The sequence below is a fragment of the Danio aesculapii genome, chromosome 15 (genome assembly GCF_903798145.1).
Source record: "Danio aesculapii chromosome 15, fDanAes4.1, whole genome shotgun sequence".
Classification (NCBI taxonomy): Eukaryota; Metazoa; Chordata; class Actinopteri; order Cypriniformes; family Danionidae; genus Danio; species Danio aesculapii.
Genome location: NC_079449.1, coordinates 18846914 through 18866161, shown reverse-complemented (window position 1 = coordinate 18866161; position 19248 = coordinate 18846914). Strand labels below are relative to the sequence as shown.

The 19248-nt window shown below is 33.4% G+C and overlaps 1 protein-coding gene across 1 annotated transcript in view; it reads right to left on the bottom strand.

The window, feature by feature from the left end:
* Positions 1 to 17790, bottom strand: part of LOC130242459 (sialate:O-sulfotransferase 1) — a 57020-nt gene extending 39230 nt beyond the window's left edge. Inside the window, exon 1 of the mRNA XM_056474577.1 lies at positions 17521 to 17790. The gene's annotated coding sequence lies outside the window, so the exon portion shown is untranslated. The remainder of the gene's footprint in view (positions 1 to 17520) is intronic.
* Between the last annotated feature and the right edge of the window lie 1458 nt (positions 17791 to 19248).

Here is a 19248-nt window from a genome sequence, read left to right as displayed (position 1 = left end):
ACTGTGTGTCCCACTTACTCTCCCATTCTATTTCATCGGAAACATGGCTGAGTCCACAGAAGATGCAAACACAAGCTGAGCCACACACTGACTATGCATTAAAAGCATAATCACCAGGCTACACGTGAATATGAATGTGGATTTGGTTTAATGCATGAGACTTAATGGGAAGAATTTGAGGCCAGATGATAAAAGCAGAATGTACAACCAATTTTTTTTTTCCTCAAGCTGGGCTTAAGACAGATTGACCCCATTTACTGGTTCTGTTCCTAAACAAAGTGTGTGATAATTCAAAGGAAGAATGTTTGCTTTGTAATCAAAATGACTAATCCAACAACCTGATCTCACAAGAGCTGCATAACTGTTTTACATTCTGTCAAATTAGTGGCTAATTCATATTAATGCATTTATATGAATATGGATGAGTTTTAGAAAAATCCATGCTGAAAAAAAAAACTAAACCCATAAAAATAAAATATAGATTTTTACATAACATACATGTAGTTTCTTAATAAAAAAACTAAACTCATAAAATTAAAAATATATTTTTTTTTTACATAAAATAAATATAATTTTATTCAAAAATATATGTGTATATATATACACTCACCGGCCACTTTATAAGGTACACCTTAATAGTACAGAGTAAGACTCTCTTTTGCCTTCAGAACTGCCTTAATCCTTCGTGGCATAGATTCAAAAAGGTACTGGAAATATTCCTTAAAGCTTTTGGTCCATATTGACATGATAGCACCATGCAGTTGCTGCAGATTTGTCGGCTGCACATCCATGCTGCGAATCTCCTGTTCTACCACATCCCAAAGGTGCTCTATTGGATTGGGATCTAGTGACTGTGGAGGCCATTTGAGTACAGTGAACTCATGTCATGTTCAAGAAACCAGTCTGAAATGTTTCTCGCGGAAATGTTTCCCCCACAGCGGAATGAACCACCAACACATCCTGCAATATGTTTTGCGCAGCGGATGCCCTTCCAGCCGCAACTCAACACCAGGAAACACCCATACACTCTTACATTCATACACAGACACTACGGCCAATTTGGTTTACTCAATTCACATATAGCGCATGTCTTTGGACTTGTGGGGGAAACCGGAGCACCCGGAGGAAACCCACGCCAACACAGGGAGAACATGCAAACTCCACACAGAAATGCCAACTGACGCAGCCGGGGCTTGAACCAGTGACCTTCTTGCTGTGAGGCAATTATGCTACCCAGTGCACCACCATGCTGCCCCTGTGAGTATATATATATATATATATATATATATATATATATATATATATATATATATATATATATATATATATATATATATATATATATATATATTATAACTTAAACACTACAAACTGAACTACACTGTTCCTATTTACTGTGACCTTTTATGTGAAGCTGCTTTGACACAATCTACATTGTATAAGCGCTATACAAATAAAGGTGAATATATATATATATTAAAAACGACATCTGTCTAGAAATGTTAAAGTAAAATTTTTATTTTCATTTTACTTAAAATAAAAAAATCCAAAACAAAAACTATTATTAAAAACAGAATGTTACGACTTTAAAGTTTTGCACTAGGGTTTAAGAGGTAACATTTAATGTGATTAAAATTTGTGGTGAGTTGGTGGCAAAATATCAAAACGACAACCAAAATACTGCAAAAATAAGTGAATTTATTTACAATAGTGTAAGAAGTCTAACAGAAAAAAAAGATCTCACAAAAGAAAATACATCAATGTATATTATGGATGGGGGAAACAGGAATTAAGTGGCGCCAAATAAATAAAAGTAATGTAACAAAAATCCCAAATCTAGCTAATATTTTTATAAATTAATAAACAGAAATGTATTAAAATAAAATAACATACTTTTATGCAATAAAAAATGAAAATACATTAAAATATATATTTTTATTATATTTTTACAAAAGTTACTCAGTACTAAAATAACACAGGTACACTGACAAACTGCATATTCTTTTTTTCCCATGTTTCACATCCTCATAAATGTCATTATACTTTTTCTGACTCAAATTTGGTTCTATTTTAATATCACTAAGATACTATTGTAGTTTTTATTAACAGTTAAAATTTTTATAATATTTGTTTTATTTTCGTTTATAATTATGAATGTCCTTATATTTTTTATTGGTGTAATTATTTATTTTAAATAGTTTAGCAAGTAGCTGAAATAAAATAAGAATTTAGTTCATTTTAGCTAATGTTTATATTTTGGTTTGATGGTTCAAATTTAGCTATTTATAATAATCCCCATCAGATCTTTACCAGAGAGAAATGAGCGAGTTTCAGCTCTCCATGCAAGCACATCACCAAACCCTGTTTTTCTTTTGTTTTTTGACAGTGATCCCCAACTTCCTCTTTTTAGGCCAAGCACTGGCAAAAGGCCTAGATTTGCATAAACGCTTGAGATGCAGGGGCGGATGTCCTCGCCAGCACCAGAGGAAGCCATAACTATGAGGCGGCTGAGAATGTCAATCAGCCTGAGGGCTCATTATTCTTCCAGCTATGAACAGTGAGTGACTGGCATCTGCTAGTTTTTCCCTCTCTGCCAGTACTCAGAGCAGCTTCTAACAAATCTGTCCTTTACGAGACCTAGAATGCATGCACAGCTGACAGAAATCACAATCTACCATTCTACACCTTTATTTTCAACATCAGCTTCAGTGCAGCAAGGTGATGGGGGAAGAAAAAATGAATAAAAAATGATCATGTTCTAATAAACTGTGTCAGATTCATCTATACTGAATGAATCTATGTTTATCACTTGAATCATTTGTGGCGTCATGTTCTCAAAAAAATGCTTTTTTTCCTATGTATGCATAATTGAAAGCTTGTGAATAATATAAATAAATATGAAAAGCTGCTTACATGTATATAAAGAAGATTTTCATTGTGCTGACTGCATAGATTAGGGTGTCGATCACAGAAGAAGTGCTCAAAACAGCTAAGCAAATTAAGAAAATTGAGATATTTGAAAATGTGTTTTCGGCTGAGCACATCATATTACAGATTGAATTAGATGCCAAATAATATCATGTCTATTAAAACTAATAGCAAAAAATATATACAGTTGAAGTCAGAATTATTAGCCCCCGTTTTTTTTCCCCCAATTTCTGTTTAACAGAGAGAAGATAATTTCAACACATTTCTAAACATAATAGTTTTAATAACTCATCTCGTATAACTGATTTAATTTATCTTTGCCATGATGACAGTAAATAATATTTTACTAGATATGTTTCAAGACACTTTTAGACAGCTTAAAGTGACATTTAAAGTCTTAACTAGGTTAATTAGGCAGGTTAGGGTAGTTAGGCAAGTTATTGTATAATGATGATTTGTTCTGTAAACTATCAAAAAAAAATTTGCTTAAAGGGGCTTATAATTTTGACCTTAAAATGGATATTAAAAAATGAAAAACTGTTTTTATCGAAAATAAATAATAATTTAGTCGAAATAAAACAAGTAAGACTTTTTCTAGAAGAAAAAATCTTATCAGACATACTGTGAAAATTTCCTTGCTCTGTTAAACATAATCTGGGAAACATTTAAAAAAGAAAAAAATTCAAAGGGGGGCTAATAATTCTGAATTATTCTAAAATATTTAACTTGAAAAGTTAATAAAAAGTTCAGTTGTTGCTGAAGGGCATCCGCTGCTCTATTGGATTGAGATATGGTTACTGTGGAGGCCATTTGAGTACAGTGAACTCATTGTCATGTTCAAGCAACCAGTCTGAGATGATTCGTGCTTTATGACATGGCACGATATCTAGCTGGAAGTAGCCATCAGAATATGGGTGCACTGTAAGATTATGGATGTAGAATAGGATCATACAGAACATGTGCTTTATACAGTAAGTACTAATAAGCAACCAATATCTCAATAACATGCATACTAATAAGCAACTAGTTAATAATGAGATTTGGTCCCTAAAGTGTTGCAGAATGTATTAATTTTGATTGACTGGGATAATACTGTAGGAGACGGAATCATGCATAACATGTAATAAAGAAACTAAAAGCATAGATAAATGCAACAATCTATGTATATGCAAATGTAAAAATTACACTGCAAAGTCAACTCAATGTTGCATATCTTTGTGATGTGACTATTGCGGACGCACACATTGCGATTTCGATGCTGATTTCGAAGCCCTACAAGGTACACACACACAGTGCTAGAAGCATTTTTTTGCTTCAAACTGAAAATACCGTTTTATAAAATCATCTCTAACAGCTCCTCTGCTTTGTATACTCAACTAGAATTTCTCCATATAGATCCATTCAGCTGAAAATGGCTTTTGAAAAAATGAACCTGAAATGAGGCCGCGGTATGTTTATGAGAGATGACTTTCTCCTCATATTTGGTAAACCGGAGCATTTGGCAGAGCAGCTTTTAGAACATTATTCATTTTAAATAACTGTAATTAATGGAGCCGAAAGGAGGCGGCTCGATTAATTATAAGGATGGTCCGTTAATGAATGCTACAGCAAGTGAGATGCGTGGGACACATAATTCATCTTATTTTATCTTTCCTCCCGCTCTGTTGTGCGCTTGCTGGTAAATGGTATTGCGTTTCACACAGAAACAAATGCATTTATGAATAATAATGCAGAGCCAAGGTCATTTCCATTTTTCCATTCGGGGAAGTCTGACGACTCCACAGTGCATTTCAGAGGGCATTAAGTTCAGAAGCAAATGTTATTTGCCTTTATTTGATGTTTTATTTATTAGTCTATTTTGCCGCAAAACTCTTAGACTGTAATAGCATTGCTCTGAGTTAAGGCGGCGTGGTATATTGTTTCACAATCGACCTCGCAACGTCTGCATTCGCAATAGTCACATCACAGGATGTTCAATGTTGAGTCGGGATTCAAGTTGACCAGGCACCACAGTTCAGAACACATGTCAATTGCGGAGTCTTTGTAATGTTTAACCACAAAAAGAGTGAAAGTTCAAGGCGTGTGACATACAAGCAAGTTTAAAGCATTCTGGCACAAGAAATTATACTCAGCAGACACACAGCGTCATAGATGCCTGCGTCCAGTGGTGTAAAGTAACAAATTACAAATACTCAAATTACTGTAACTGTTTTTGTGCTGTATCTGTACTTTCACTCCACTATTTTCATTTAACCTACAGTCATTACATTATTTTTTCTTGTCTATGGGGATTAAAAGAATCAGTCCTGTGATTCCTGTCTAATCAAATGCCACATAGAAGGTAAATCGCATCATAATGAACTACCTCAAGACATTGGCGATTTATGATTGCAGCAAACTGTTTGGAAGCATTAAAAGTGTCCAAAATGATGTCCAAAATCTTTACAAGCATTGACCCAGAGATTGTTTAGATGCATGTCACTGATGAGAAGATGACGGATGTTTACTGTCTGAGGACCGAAATGGCCTTAAACACCCAGCAGACACAAGATGTCAACATGACGTTGTATCCTAACGTCGTAGGGATGTTGCATTTTGTTTAGAAATGAAAATCGGGTTGACATCCAAACCCAACACTAGATGTCAATGTCCAACGTCCAACTTGAAATCAATCAAATATCAACATCTAATGATGTTACAGCTTGATGTTGTGTGGACGTTAACACTATGACATCTATCAGATGTTGGCTTTTGGTTGCCATACCTGATGAATAAATGTCAGTATTTGACGTCAATATGACGTTGGTTTAAGATGTTGGCTTGACATTGGATTTTGGTCACTTTCTAATACAACCTAAAAACAACCAAATATCAACATCATTTGACGTCGTTATTGGACATCAAAATAACGTTGTCCTTTAATGATGGCTAGACATTGAATTTTGGTCACCTGACATTACAACCTAAATGTAACCTAATATTAATTTCTTATGGTGTGTGTCTGCAGGGCAATCACTAAATGCACTACAGAATGTTACGTTTACACATATCCACATATTACAAGTAAATGCATCAGCTTTTCACAGCGTAACACTCACTACTCCTGAGTACTTTTGACTCATACTTTGAGTAATATTTACAGATACTTTTACTCACACTACATTTTTAGGCAAGTAATGATACTTTAACTTAAGTAGGATTTTTCAGTACTCTTTCCTCTTTCCTGTCTGCATCTAAGGGAGGGCCACAGCTCTGCAGAGTTTAGCTCCAACCAACTCCAAGTCACCTTGATGAGCAAACAGCTGTGTTTAATTAGGGTTAAAGCAAAACTGTGCAAAGCTGTGACACTCCAGGAATCAAGTTTGAGACCTATGGTCTAAGGACAATGTGAAACAACGTTGATATTTTGATATTTTGTTGATTTGTTGGAAAGTGACCAAAATCGATTGTCAAGCCAACATCTTTAACCAACGTCATATGTGATGTCAAATACTGACATTTATTTGTCAGGTATGGCAACCACAATCTAACATCTAATAGACATCACATTGGTAACATCCACACAAGCTGTAACACCATTAGACATATGATATTTTGAAAGTAACCTAAATACAACATCTGGCAAAAAGTTGTGTTGGAAAGTAACCAAAATGCAACATCTGTCCAACGTTGGACATTGACTTCAGCATGATTTGATGTCAACCGATTTTCATTACCAAACAAAATGCAACATCCCATGACACTGGGGTACAACGTCAATCTGACCTAATGTTGACGTCCTGTGCCTGCTGAGTATGTATATAGCATTTGAAGCTTTGACAAAGATTAATTCAGTTTATTTATTTATACAATTAACAGTGTTATTACATTTATTTATTATATTTCTGTACCTAAATACCCTTAGACTCCCTACTTTGTAAAAAAATGCCTGTATTAACATTATTCACAATAATTAACGAATTAAAATTATTTTGTTATTCTTTTTTATACGCTTATGAATTGCATTATGGGACCCTAATCTTTTCTACAACAACATTTGAAGTTTAAAAAGCTTTAAAAAGTGACTGTATGACGTTTTTAATAGTTATATACTGTAGTGTCTGGGTTGGTGTTTAAATCTGGTAATAAACTTCCAGTACTTTTTCTGTTACTTAACTATCTCTATATTATTTTTTATATACAATATCTTGTACAGATAGTATTATTATTGTTATAAAACATTTAGCAATATTCTTGTATAGAATTTTCAACATTAAATGCCGACAAAGCAGGGATCAAGGTTCCATAATGCAATTCATAACCACAATAAATATGTGAAGAAATTAATTCCAAACCTGTTATTTTAACAGACTTTTCTGTTTTACCATTCAGAAAACCATAAATCACAGTTTCTTTCATTTTTGTATTTGCTCTATTATGTTTATCTAAGTTTGTGATTCGTGTAATATACTTTATGCAAATGAACTCCCCTTATGAATTCACCCACTCTATCTGAATGAATGAAATCTTTCCAAATAGAGCTATTGAAATAATTTGGAGAAACTGTATTTATGTCGCAAATTAAAGTACATTGCAGAAAAACAAAATATTGCAATCTTAGATTTTTCCATTATCATGCAGACCCTCTCTGAGTCGTTATGCCCCTCAGTGGACATCAGCGAGCAGGTAATGGAGGTCCAAACTGGTGCACTCATTTGTCTTCATCTGCTTTCCCAGCGTGTTATCATCTCACTTACAGCAGGGCAGCCTCACTTCCATCTCACGGGCTGATGGGACTGACCCCGGAGCTCAGATGCAGCTTGGAAAGCGCTCTTTTCTCTCATATAAACATCTTACCACCATCTCTGACCATCTGGCTGGCTGTGCGCTCCTCTTTAATATCTCTGAATGAAGCGTTTTTTTGTGGAAAACCTCTAAGTAAAGAAGGTTTCCACAAACATAATCTTGCTTCTAAAGAGTGTCACAGCGGGCCGGCAGACACATGACAGGTGGCCCGCTGTTCCTCTGGCCCGCAGTGACCCCAATCTGTCCTCCTTTAAAATATATTCAAGGCCACGTCCAAAAAATGTGAGAGGGGGAAGTAAAATGCTTTAAATGTAATACTTTTTTTTCCCTCCATCCTAGTTAAGGGAAACGGTTTTCATAAGTTGCAATTTATACTTTAAACATGTAAACTACTGTATGTAGTGTTCAATGATCTTTATTTATTTATTTAATTATTCATTTAACGGTTATCATAAGTAGCTATTCATTATTTAAATATGTAACCTAATGTATTTAGAATGGTCCAGTGATCTTTATTTATTTATTTATTTATTTATTTATTTAACGGTTATCATAAGTAGCTATTCATAATTTAAATGTGTAACCTAATGTATTTAGGTTGGTTTAGTGATCTTTATTCATTTATTTATTTGTTTGTTTGTTTATTTAATGCTTATCATAAGTAGCTCTTTTTTTATTTAAAAGTGTAACCTAATGTATTTCGATTGGTCAGTGACCTTAGTTTATTTATTTATTTTTTGTTTGTTTGTTTGTTTGTTTATTTAAGGGTTATCATAAGTAGCTCTTTTCAATTTAAACGTGTAACCTAACGTATTTAGATTTGTTAAGTGACCTTTGTTTATTTATTTATTTATTTATTTATTTATTTATTCAACGGTTACACACACACACACACACACACACACACACACACACACACACACACACACACACATATATATATATATATATATATATATATATATATATATATATATATATATATATATATATATATATATATATATATAAAACCTTAACTAGGTTAATTAGGTTAACTAGGCAGGTTAGGGTAATTAGGCAAGTTATTGTATAATGATGGTTTGTTCTGTAGACTATCGAAAAAAATAAGCTTAAAGGGGCTAATATTTTGACCCAATTTTTTTTTAAATTAAAACTGCTTTTATTCTAGCCAAAATAAAACAAACAAGACTTTCTCCAGAAGAAAAAATATTATTAAACATACTGTGAAAATTTCCTTGCTCTGTTAAACATTATTTAGGAAATCTTTAAAAAAAGAAGAAAAAATTGCAAAAGAGGGCTAATAAATAATTCTGTCTTCAACTGTGTGTTTATATATATATATATATATATATATATATATATATATATATATATATATATATATATATAGACAGACTTTAAAATATTTTTGCACATCGTAATATATGGTGCAGATCGGTAGCACTTGTTCAAACTACTTATTTAAAATGAGTTGAAACAACACAATTCTTGAGATTTCATTGGGACAACAAAATTTTTTTATGTTCAATCCACATGAATTTATTAAAAGTGTTAAGTTAACTTAAAACTGATTTGTGTTGGGACAACATGAATAAATTTTGTGGAACCCTGCATTTTTTACAGTGTATCTTAAATGTTGTTCCAAACATACACTGTAAAAACACAAATCCATGAAGTTAACATAACTAATTTAGGTAGATTGAACATAAAATAATTAAGTTTCCTGCAAAAATCTCCAGAATTGTGTTGTTTCAGCTTATTTTAAATACGTAGTTTGAACATTCAGCATGTACATGAACATAATTAGAAAATGTGAAAACTAATGTGAAGACTAGCAGCCTAAATAAAAATGTATCTGTTGATCTAGTAGTATAAATATATTTTGGCTTGGGATATTACCTTTCATGTTTTGTTTAATATCTCTGTTTGTGAATGTAGGGTCTGTGAAGTTTTAAAGACCAAATGCACAATAAACATGCACCTCACCACCTCAGTGACAGCTTTTATACCTTCATTTCTGAGAGAATGAATTTGCTTAATTTAGATGTTTCCACATGAAGCCCATTTTTTGATCTTTTCACTACTGGGTTAAAATGAGAACTCAAAATTGGTTTGTAGCGGTGCGTTCCATCAATTCTGTCATATGTTCTGCATAATAATCTCGCTCTGCATCACACCGCAGAGTTGAATAATCTAATCAAAGAGATTTAAAGAGACATTTCCAGCAGTCTGCTGATTGGCAGCCTGAATTCAAAATAGCATATGCAAAGTATTTGTGATGACTAATTAAAAGTTAGCTCATCAAATTTGCATTTTAATTTGCATAATATTGGTTTAAAGTGAAAGGGAAATAAACCAAAAATATGCAACATGCTATTTAGCACAGTTTATTTGGAATCAAATGAATAGTTCTGGCTATATTTCTGTGAAGACGTGTCCAGGTTAAATTATGGAAAAATTATGAGTAATATTTAATCCGAATCCTCTGAAGAAAGAGGAACCTCCAGCTGTGAGCTGAACCGCAGGTGACTGTCAGTCACTTTATTTACAGCTTACTGAAACTATTGATCATCCACTGCAGGGACTGATTTCACTGCAGCGTCCAAAAGCTCCATATAAACGGAACAGTTTATTTGTTCTAAAATTGGTCAGATTTTGCTTTTGATCTAACCGAGCACAAGGCATGTTACAAGATATGCACATGTATACAGTGCTGTATTTTTTTTGTGCAGATACATTTAAAGCATGTTCAATTTGCTGGTCTAGTTTTTACTAGACACTTACAGCGCCAAAAGAGGAAAGGAGATAAATTAGACGATGCATTAAAATTTTGTTAGGAATAGTCTGTCTTTGATTATTTATGCTTTGTGTTGCTTGAGGCACATTTACATTTGCAGATTTATAGCTCGGCCGTAAACAAGGCACTATAACTAAAATTCGCTCGATAAATGCTGGCTGAAAAGATGGCGTATGCTGCCGGGCCCCTGGACACAGGTTTATTGACCACTAAACTACAAAGGATGCATGCAGGAAGCGGTGTAGCCCAAGTACTGACACTAGAGTGCTTTAACACCCACAGACCACAGACAAGCAAGTGTGATCATACAGGGCTCTCTTCTGGGAGACCAGAGCGAGTCCTGGCAAAACCGCAAAAGCACACAATTACAGTAGTCCTCGCTGATACAAACTGACAACACTGCAGCATTATTGCCATGTTTCTTGCAGGAATTCATCACCATCAGCTGCAGAGGATGACACTGCATTCCAAGAAATGCAGCTCTTTCATTCTTGGGTAATATAATGTCTGCATTTTTTTTTTTCTTTTTCGGATGCTGCAGAAAGTAAGTGTGGTGGTTTCTCATCACGGATCTACTGTGTCAAGTCTTTCATCTGTGCAGAGTCTGCTATACAATAGAGTTTAGCACCCTGCATTATCAATATCCTTTCTGCCTTTTGCTGACATTTAAATTAATATACAAAACTTAAAGGGTGGATGCATGATATTGGAAAATTTTGACATAGCGATGTTTTTTTTTTCCCTGCAATATAAATACGATTTCACCACATGACTTAATTAGCTATATTTGTAAAGTCATTACTTTAGATTGATGATGATATTCATTTATTTTCCTCCAGCTTAGTACCTTTATTCAACAGGGGTCGCCACAGTGGACTGAACCACCAACTTATCCAGCATATGTTTTACACAGCGGATGCCCTTCCAGCTACAACCCAGTACTGGGAAACATCCATACACACTCATCCACGCACATACACTATGGCCAATTTAGTTTATTCAATTCACCTATAGTGCATGTACAGTTGAAGTCAGAATTATTAGCCTCCCTTTGAATTTTTTTTTCTTTTTTAAATATTTCCCAAATCATGTTTAACAGAGCAAGAAAATTTTTTATTTTATATTTTTTTCTTCTGGAGAAAGTCTTATTTGTTTTATTTTGGCTAAAATAAAAGCAGTTTTGAATTTTTTTTAACACCATTTTAAGGTCAAAATTATTAGCCCCTTTAAGCTATATATTTTTTGATAGTCTACAGAACAAACCATCATTATATAATAACTTGCCTAATTACCCTAACTTGCCTAGTTAACCTAATTAACCAAGTTAAGTCTTTAAATGCCACTTTAAGCTGTATAGAAGAGTCTTGAAAAATATCTAGTAAAATATTATTTACTGTCATCATGGCAAAGATAAAATAAATCAGTTATTAGAAATGAGTTATTAAAACTGTTATATTTAGAAATGTGTTGAAAAAATCTTCCCTTCGTTAAACAGAAATTGGGGAAAATAATAAACAGGGAAGCTAATAATTCAGACTTCAACTGTATTTGGACTGTGGGAGAAACAGGAGCACCTGGAGGAAACCTACACGAACATGGGGAGAAATGCAAACCCAGCAGGGCTTGAACCAGCAACCTACTTGCTGTGAGATGACAATGCTAACCACTAAACCACCATGTTGCCCTGAAATATAATAGATTTTTTAATGTAATTTATTATTTACTTATAATAAACAAACGACAATCATAAATAAACCCAATGGTGCAAATATTAAAGGGAAATAAACAGTGGTTTACAGCTTTCTGGGAAGAGTCTAACAGTATTCGGGTACAGAAATTGAGTAATTAAATGTAAAAGAGCATTGCAGGATCATAAATAATTCAATAAATTTATTTTTTTTGTTCTTTATGTTCTCCTAAAATACTTTAAACTCTTAAAATGTTCACATAGGCCTTAAAAACACATGAAGATGTTAAACTTTCACTCTATAATGGTTCAACTCTGCAGTGTCTCCACAAATCTATGTTTTGACTTGTGAATTCTGGTCATCAATTTTCATACATTGCATATCCTGCGATGTGACTATTGCGGACGCACACATTGCAATATATTTGATGTTCATTCATTTATTTTTTCTTTGGCTTAATCTCTATTTCAGAGGGCACCACAGTGGAATGAACCACCAACTATTCTTGGCATATGTTTTACGCCCTTTCAGCCGCAACCCAGTACTGGGAAACAACCATACACCATCATTCACACACACACACACAAACACACACTCATACACTATGGTCAATTTAGTTTATTCAATTCACCTATGGCGCATGTCTTTGGTCTGTGGGGGACAGTACATGGACCTGGCATATGTTGTGTTTGGATTTTTTGAATCAAAAAACCTTCTCTAAATAATTATGTGTGATTTACTACAGCTCACTAATGTTTAATAAAGCTACAACAAAAATATTCCCAAAAGCCACATTCATAAACTGTTTACTGTACATGTGTTGTTCACTCTTTACCTTTAACAATTACTTTATGTAGAAACAATTACATTTTCACTGAAATATGATGCAAGTCTATCTTTTAAAGTCAGTAATTTTAGTCACATTTTATTTTAAATGTAGGCACATATTTTTCTTTTTGAAAAAGAAAAAGAAAAGAAAAAAAAACACTGACAATGGCATTTATTTAATTTGCATCCAAGGTGGCACGGTGGCTCACTGGTCAGCACTGTTGCCTCACAGCAAGAAAGTCACTGGTTCGACTTCCGGCTTCTGTGTGGAGTTTGCATGCTCTTCCCGTGTTAGTGTGGGTTTCCTTTGGGTGCTCCGGTTTTCCCCAGAGTCCAAAGACATATCGGTGAAATGAACAAACTAACTTGTCTGTAGTGGATGAGTGTGTGTGTGTGAATGAGAGAGTCTATGTTTCCCAATACTTTGATGCTAGAAAGGGGATGCTGTGTATAACATATGCTAGAATATTTGGCGGTTCATTCCGCAGTGGCGACCTCTGAAATAGAGACTAAGCTAAAGGAAAAAGAACGAATGAATTCAAATTTGCATCCCTATATTTTTAAATCTCAATTGTTGTAATATTATGTACATTATTTTGTGAAAATGCACCAATGATTACCCTTATTTCTACAAGATCCACTCACCTTATAACTTCTGTCCTCACATTTTAAAAACTTGTCAGTAGTTTTTCCCTCAAACAATAAACATCAATGGTCAATAATGCTGCTTGTCAACTGTCATTCTTTAAAACACATTTTTAGTATATTTCTAAACTGTGCAGAATTATTTGGGTGATTTTTTTCTTTAGTTTTTTAATGATATAAAAATAGCACTTAATAAATGCACAATGCTTTTAAGATAAAAAATAAATAAATAAACTCTGCAGGGATCAACCGGTTTCCAAACCTCCTACAAGTTATTTGGCAGCCCATGCTAAAAATTACAACAGGGTTCAATGACTTCCTTCCCAAAATATGCAAATAAATATTAACAGCCAAGAAAAAAAAAGTCACTTAATCTATTCAGAATGCTTCCATGGGACCATAGGAGACGGAAGGGAAATAAAGCCAGAAAAAAAGTCCAGAAGCACAATCAACCACCCTCTATGCATTCATTATTTAGAATAGGTTTTAGCAAGGCTGGAGAACACTGCACTCAACAGTGGTTGGTCAAACCGTGGCAAATTGAAATGAAAAACAAAAAGAAAAATGACGCCTGCGCTAATCAAAAACAATATTACGATATTTATATGAATTAATGACCTGGTTCAAATCTGAATAATCACTTTTTCTGATGATTTCAGTTAGCTTAAAGTATGTCGCACTATAATTATTGTTCAGAGACATGACCTTGTAGCTAGAGATGTAATCACATGCTAAAAAAAAAAACCTTTGAGTGTTTTTTTCCTCAAATATATGAAGGTCTGCCATTGCATTGATGGCTATGCATCTGCTGTAAATCCATACATCTTCAGGTACTGTACTTTACATTATTTATTAAAGCATGGAGGAAGAAGCAACAAAAGCGACACTACGACATACAGTACACATCATCATGAAGGATTATGCATTCACACACAACTCTACAGCACAGATGCCTCTCTGGAGATGAGGCGATTTAGCCCATAGGCGGTAAATGTATGCTGCTGAAAGGTCAACCATGACAAAATGATCTTGATTAACCCTGTGAGACATGAAGGCTGAAGACTGACTCATTTACAGCCAGACTGGATATATTCCTTTTTCATAGCCATAAAGAACTGATAAAACGATGAAGGATGAGTGAAGGATACACTAATGAAATCTATGGCATCTGGCCGCACTCAAAAGACACATGTTAGTGCAGCTCATCAGATATCTTGGCTCTTATGGACAAATCCTATCAACGTCATATTAATACAAATCTCCATAAAAGACCTACAGTATATAACCGATATGTTTTGGTGGAGCAAAAGCCAAACACAATCTCATCAGTGGTCTAAAAGACAATGGCTATATTTTAATACATAATTTTTGACTTCCGTTTAGACTCAGAGGACAACTTATATACTGGTATTAACGATTTGTAGTTCGATTTGCTTCATTTGTTGGACCAAATAGGAAACAAAAATACATTTGGCTCTGGTTCACTTAGCGTCCACACTAACATTTCTTTATTAGACTGAACTGAACAGGGGAAAAGGCAGGCACTGATAAAAATCTACTGTAGATATCCTTACTTAAATATTATTTCTTCAGTAATAACTTTAACATACAGTGTTTAGCATATATAAGTACACCCCTCACAAATCTATCTTTTGAATTCATATTTTTAATAGGAAGCTATACAGTATTATATTTGAACATATACATTAGATTAGCCAGTACTGACGCCAAATCTGGAGCTTATCTAACAAAATAACTTACCATAACGGTCCAAAAACTAGTACACCCAAATGTATATGTTATAGAAAAATATTAAATACAAATTTAAAAAAGAGAAAAAATCAAGAGAAGCAAAAAATAAAAAAATGTAGTCGAAATTTTGTAGATTGAAATTTTTGTTGCAATATTTAGCTTAAATTTTATTGAATTCTTAAATATATTTGGTGATTAAATATTATTTAAATAAATATATGTTTAATAAATCTGTTTTGTTTAAATGCACAAAAATACATTGCCTATATTCACAATAAAAAATATTCATTTTCAAAATAAGGTGTACTCAATATGCCGAGCACTGTATGTGTTTTCATAATGTTTAATTAATGATTAAAATTATATAAAAAAATTATATGTTTATATATAATATATTGGGTTTTTTTTACCTATGGACCCCTGACTCAAAAAGCACACACACAAAATAACAATGTCTCAGAAAATAATATTTACAATTACAAAAAAAAAAAATGTAAGAATTATATTGTATTATGTGTAATTGCTAAAAACTGAAATTAAGCTTACTTGCAAAAACTCCAACAATATTTCTTCATTTACAACTTTGAAAAATAATTTTGATTGTGAATATATTATAGGCTACTTCTGAGAGATTGATTTGAACCAATTACACTAAAACAGCCTTTTTTTTTTTTTTTTTTACTTTTCACCATTTTAGACAATGAAGCAGTGGGGAATGGATGTATTATTAGGCAAGATGAGCAGATTCATGTGGATATCCATTGATTTACTGCAAATATAATAAGTTAATAAAGTGTGTGTAATAAAAATGACCCACTGTTTTTCTAAAGTGTAAAACTGTAATTATTGTTTAGGGACTTTACCTTGTAGCTAGAGATGTAATCACATGCTAAAAAAACTTTGGGTAGTTGTTTTTCCTCAAATATACAGTTGAAGTCAGAATTATTAGCCTCCCTTTTAATTTTTTTTTTCTTTCTTTTTCAAATATTCCCTAAATTATGTTTAACAGAGCAAGGAAATTTTCACAGTATGTCTGATAATATTTTTTCTTCTGGAGAAAGTCTTATTTGCTTGTTTTATTTCAGCAAGAATAAAAGCAGTTTTTAATTATTTAAAAAACATTTTATTGTCAAAATGATTAGCTCCTTTAAGCTATATTTTCTTTTCCATAGTCTACAGAACAAACCATTATTTCACAATAACCTACCTAATTACTCTAACCTGCCTAGTTAACTTAATTAACCAAGTTATGCCTTTAAATGCCATTTAAGCCGTATATAAGTATCTTGAAAACATCTAGTCAAATATTATTTACTGTCATCATGGTAAAGATAAAATAAATAAGTTATTAGAAGTTAGTTAGTAAAACTATTATATTTAGAAATGTGTTGGAAAAAAATCTTATTTCCGTTAAACAGAAATTGGGGAAAAAAAATAAACAGGGGGGCTAATAATTCTGACTTCAACTGTATGAAGGTCTGCCATTGCTTTGATGGCATATGCATCTGCTGTAAATCCATGTATCTTCAGCTATTGTACTGTACATTGTTTATTAAAGCATGGAGGAAGAAGCAACAAAAGCGATAATATGGTGAGTATATATATATATATATATATATATATATATATATATATATATATATATATATATATATATATATGTATGTATTGGCAAAATGAACATGCTCTTGCTGATAAGCATTGATTTGATACAAAAAAAAAGTTTTCTTAATTTTAAATATATCATTGGTAATAAACTGTTGCTATATAAATGTCAATAAATACTCCAAATAGTGGTTAATTCTCTACAAAAAAAGAAAGAAAGAAAAAGAAAATTTTCGCAAGGGAAGGGAAATCCCAAACGCAGAGGCAGCAGGTTCTGTCATTTGGACATCGGTCATCGACACTTGTTAGCTTTAATTTTGACATGACTTGAGCATATACATACTGTAACCGCGTATAAACGTGACGTCTTTAAAACTCACGTAAACTTTCAAATGCATTAGTTTTACGCGAACAAACGCGTTAGACTATAACAACAACACTTTTAATTAGGAAAAAACGCTTTTTAGACTAAATAAGAAAATATCTTACCTTCTCCAAACACTCTTCAGCAGTGAAGAATTGCAATCTTGTAGCACATTAAATGTGTTTGATGGCTTGCGATTTGCTTGGGTTGAACATGAGCATCTCTTTCATCTCTGAGGCGAGCCGCATCTCGCTTTCTCACTCTGTTTTGCTATTTTGCTCCGCTTGATGTGTGTCACTAATCCTCTTGCATTTTCTTATTTTGCATAGCTGTGAAACCACTGTAACAGCGATAATCCTTATCTAAATCCGTGGCCGTGTCCCCTTTGCTTTGCAGTCCCACGTTTCTCTGTGTGAACGCACGTAAGAGCCCAGCTGTTTTTAAGTCGGACAGCGCTGGCCATATGCGCATGCGCAGATATAGTGAGAGAGCAAAAGAGAGGGAGCAGACCATACCGGGAGGAGAGTTTGAGACCGACCGAGCATCAGCAGGACTTTCAGGGAATCCGTTATACAAGATGTGTATGTACGGGAGACCGGGGAGATTATAGCACGGGGTGAGTTGTAACATCAACAGTTTAACCTATCTGAAATTATGTACGAGGTGACGTCACTACCGTAAGACTACATAAGCACCGTCTTCCTGAGAACTTTGTACAGTAAACAGATATAAGGATTACATGGCATCAAAAAAAAGCAATGTTTCACATTTGAATTCTTTGAGATTGTTTTTTTTTTCTTCTATTGACCACAAATTCTCGTCTTGATATGTTTATTGAGTGGCTATTTATTTCATACATTTTTATTTAACTATAAATGATGTAATTTAGTCAGACAAAATGGTTTTGAGGTTAACCGAGCAATTGTTTTATTTTGTGAATTTTATATTCAGTATTTTGTGTCCTCGTGAGTCTTATAGCAAATAGACTATTTATTACAATTCATGAAGTTATTATTTAACTATTCCAAGTCAATTCTTTTTACTTCATTAAAATCTAACCAGGGCAATACAGTTGCTCAGTGGCTAGCACTGTCACCTCACAGCAAGAAGGTCGCTTGTTCAAGCACGCCTGGGCCAGTTGGTGTACCTGTGTGGAGTTTGCATGTCCTCGCCGTGTTGGTGTGGGTTTCCTCCAGATGCTCTGGTTTCCCCCACAGTCCAAAGACATACAGTATAGGTAAATTGAATAAGCTAAATCGGCCGTAGTGTTTGTGTGCAAATGCGAGAGTGTATGGGTGTTTCCCAGTACTAAGTTGCATCTGGAAGTGCTGCGTGAAACATATTCTAGATAAGTTTCTGGATCAGTGGTTAGCACTTTTGCCCCACAGCAAGAAGGTCGCTGGCTTGGGTCCCGGCTGATAAATAAGGGACTAAACCGAAGGAAAATGAATCGATTTCGATATCATTCAGAATAATACATCCACATGTGTTAATGACTTAATGTCATTAATATAAAAGAATTAAAGCTAAAACAACTTTCCTACTTAAACAAAAATTTAATTACTCAATAAAAGACAAGGTAGGTAGACATTAAGTTTGACCTATCTAAGGTAAAATAATATATACATATTTAATGACCCATCTTTTGAATGAAGATTTGTCATAATAGCAACACTAGGAACAAAAAAATTTATATTTTACGTAATTAGACAAATTTTAATTATATTATTTTACCTTAAATTTGTCAAACTTGCAATCTACCTTTGATTCTATCAGGTCTTTTATTGAGAAACGTAATATTTAACTCAATTATCAAAGGCATTTTAAGTAGAACAGATGATTTAGCCTTGATT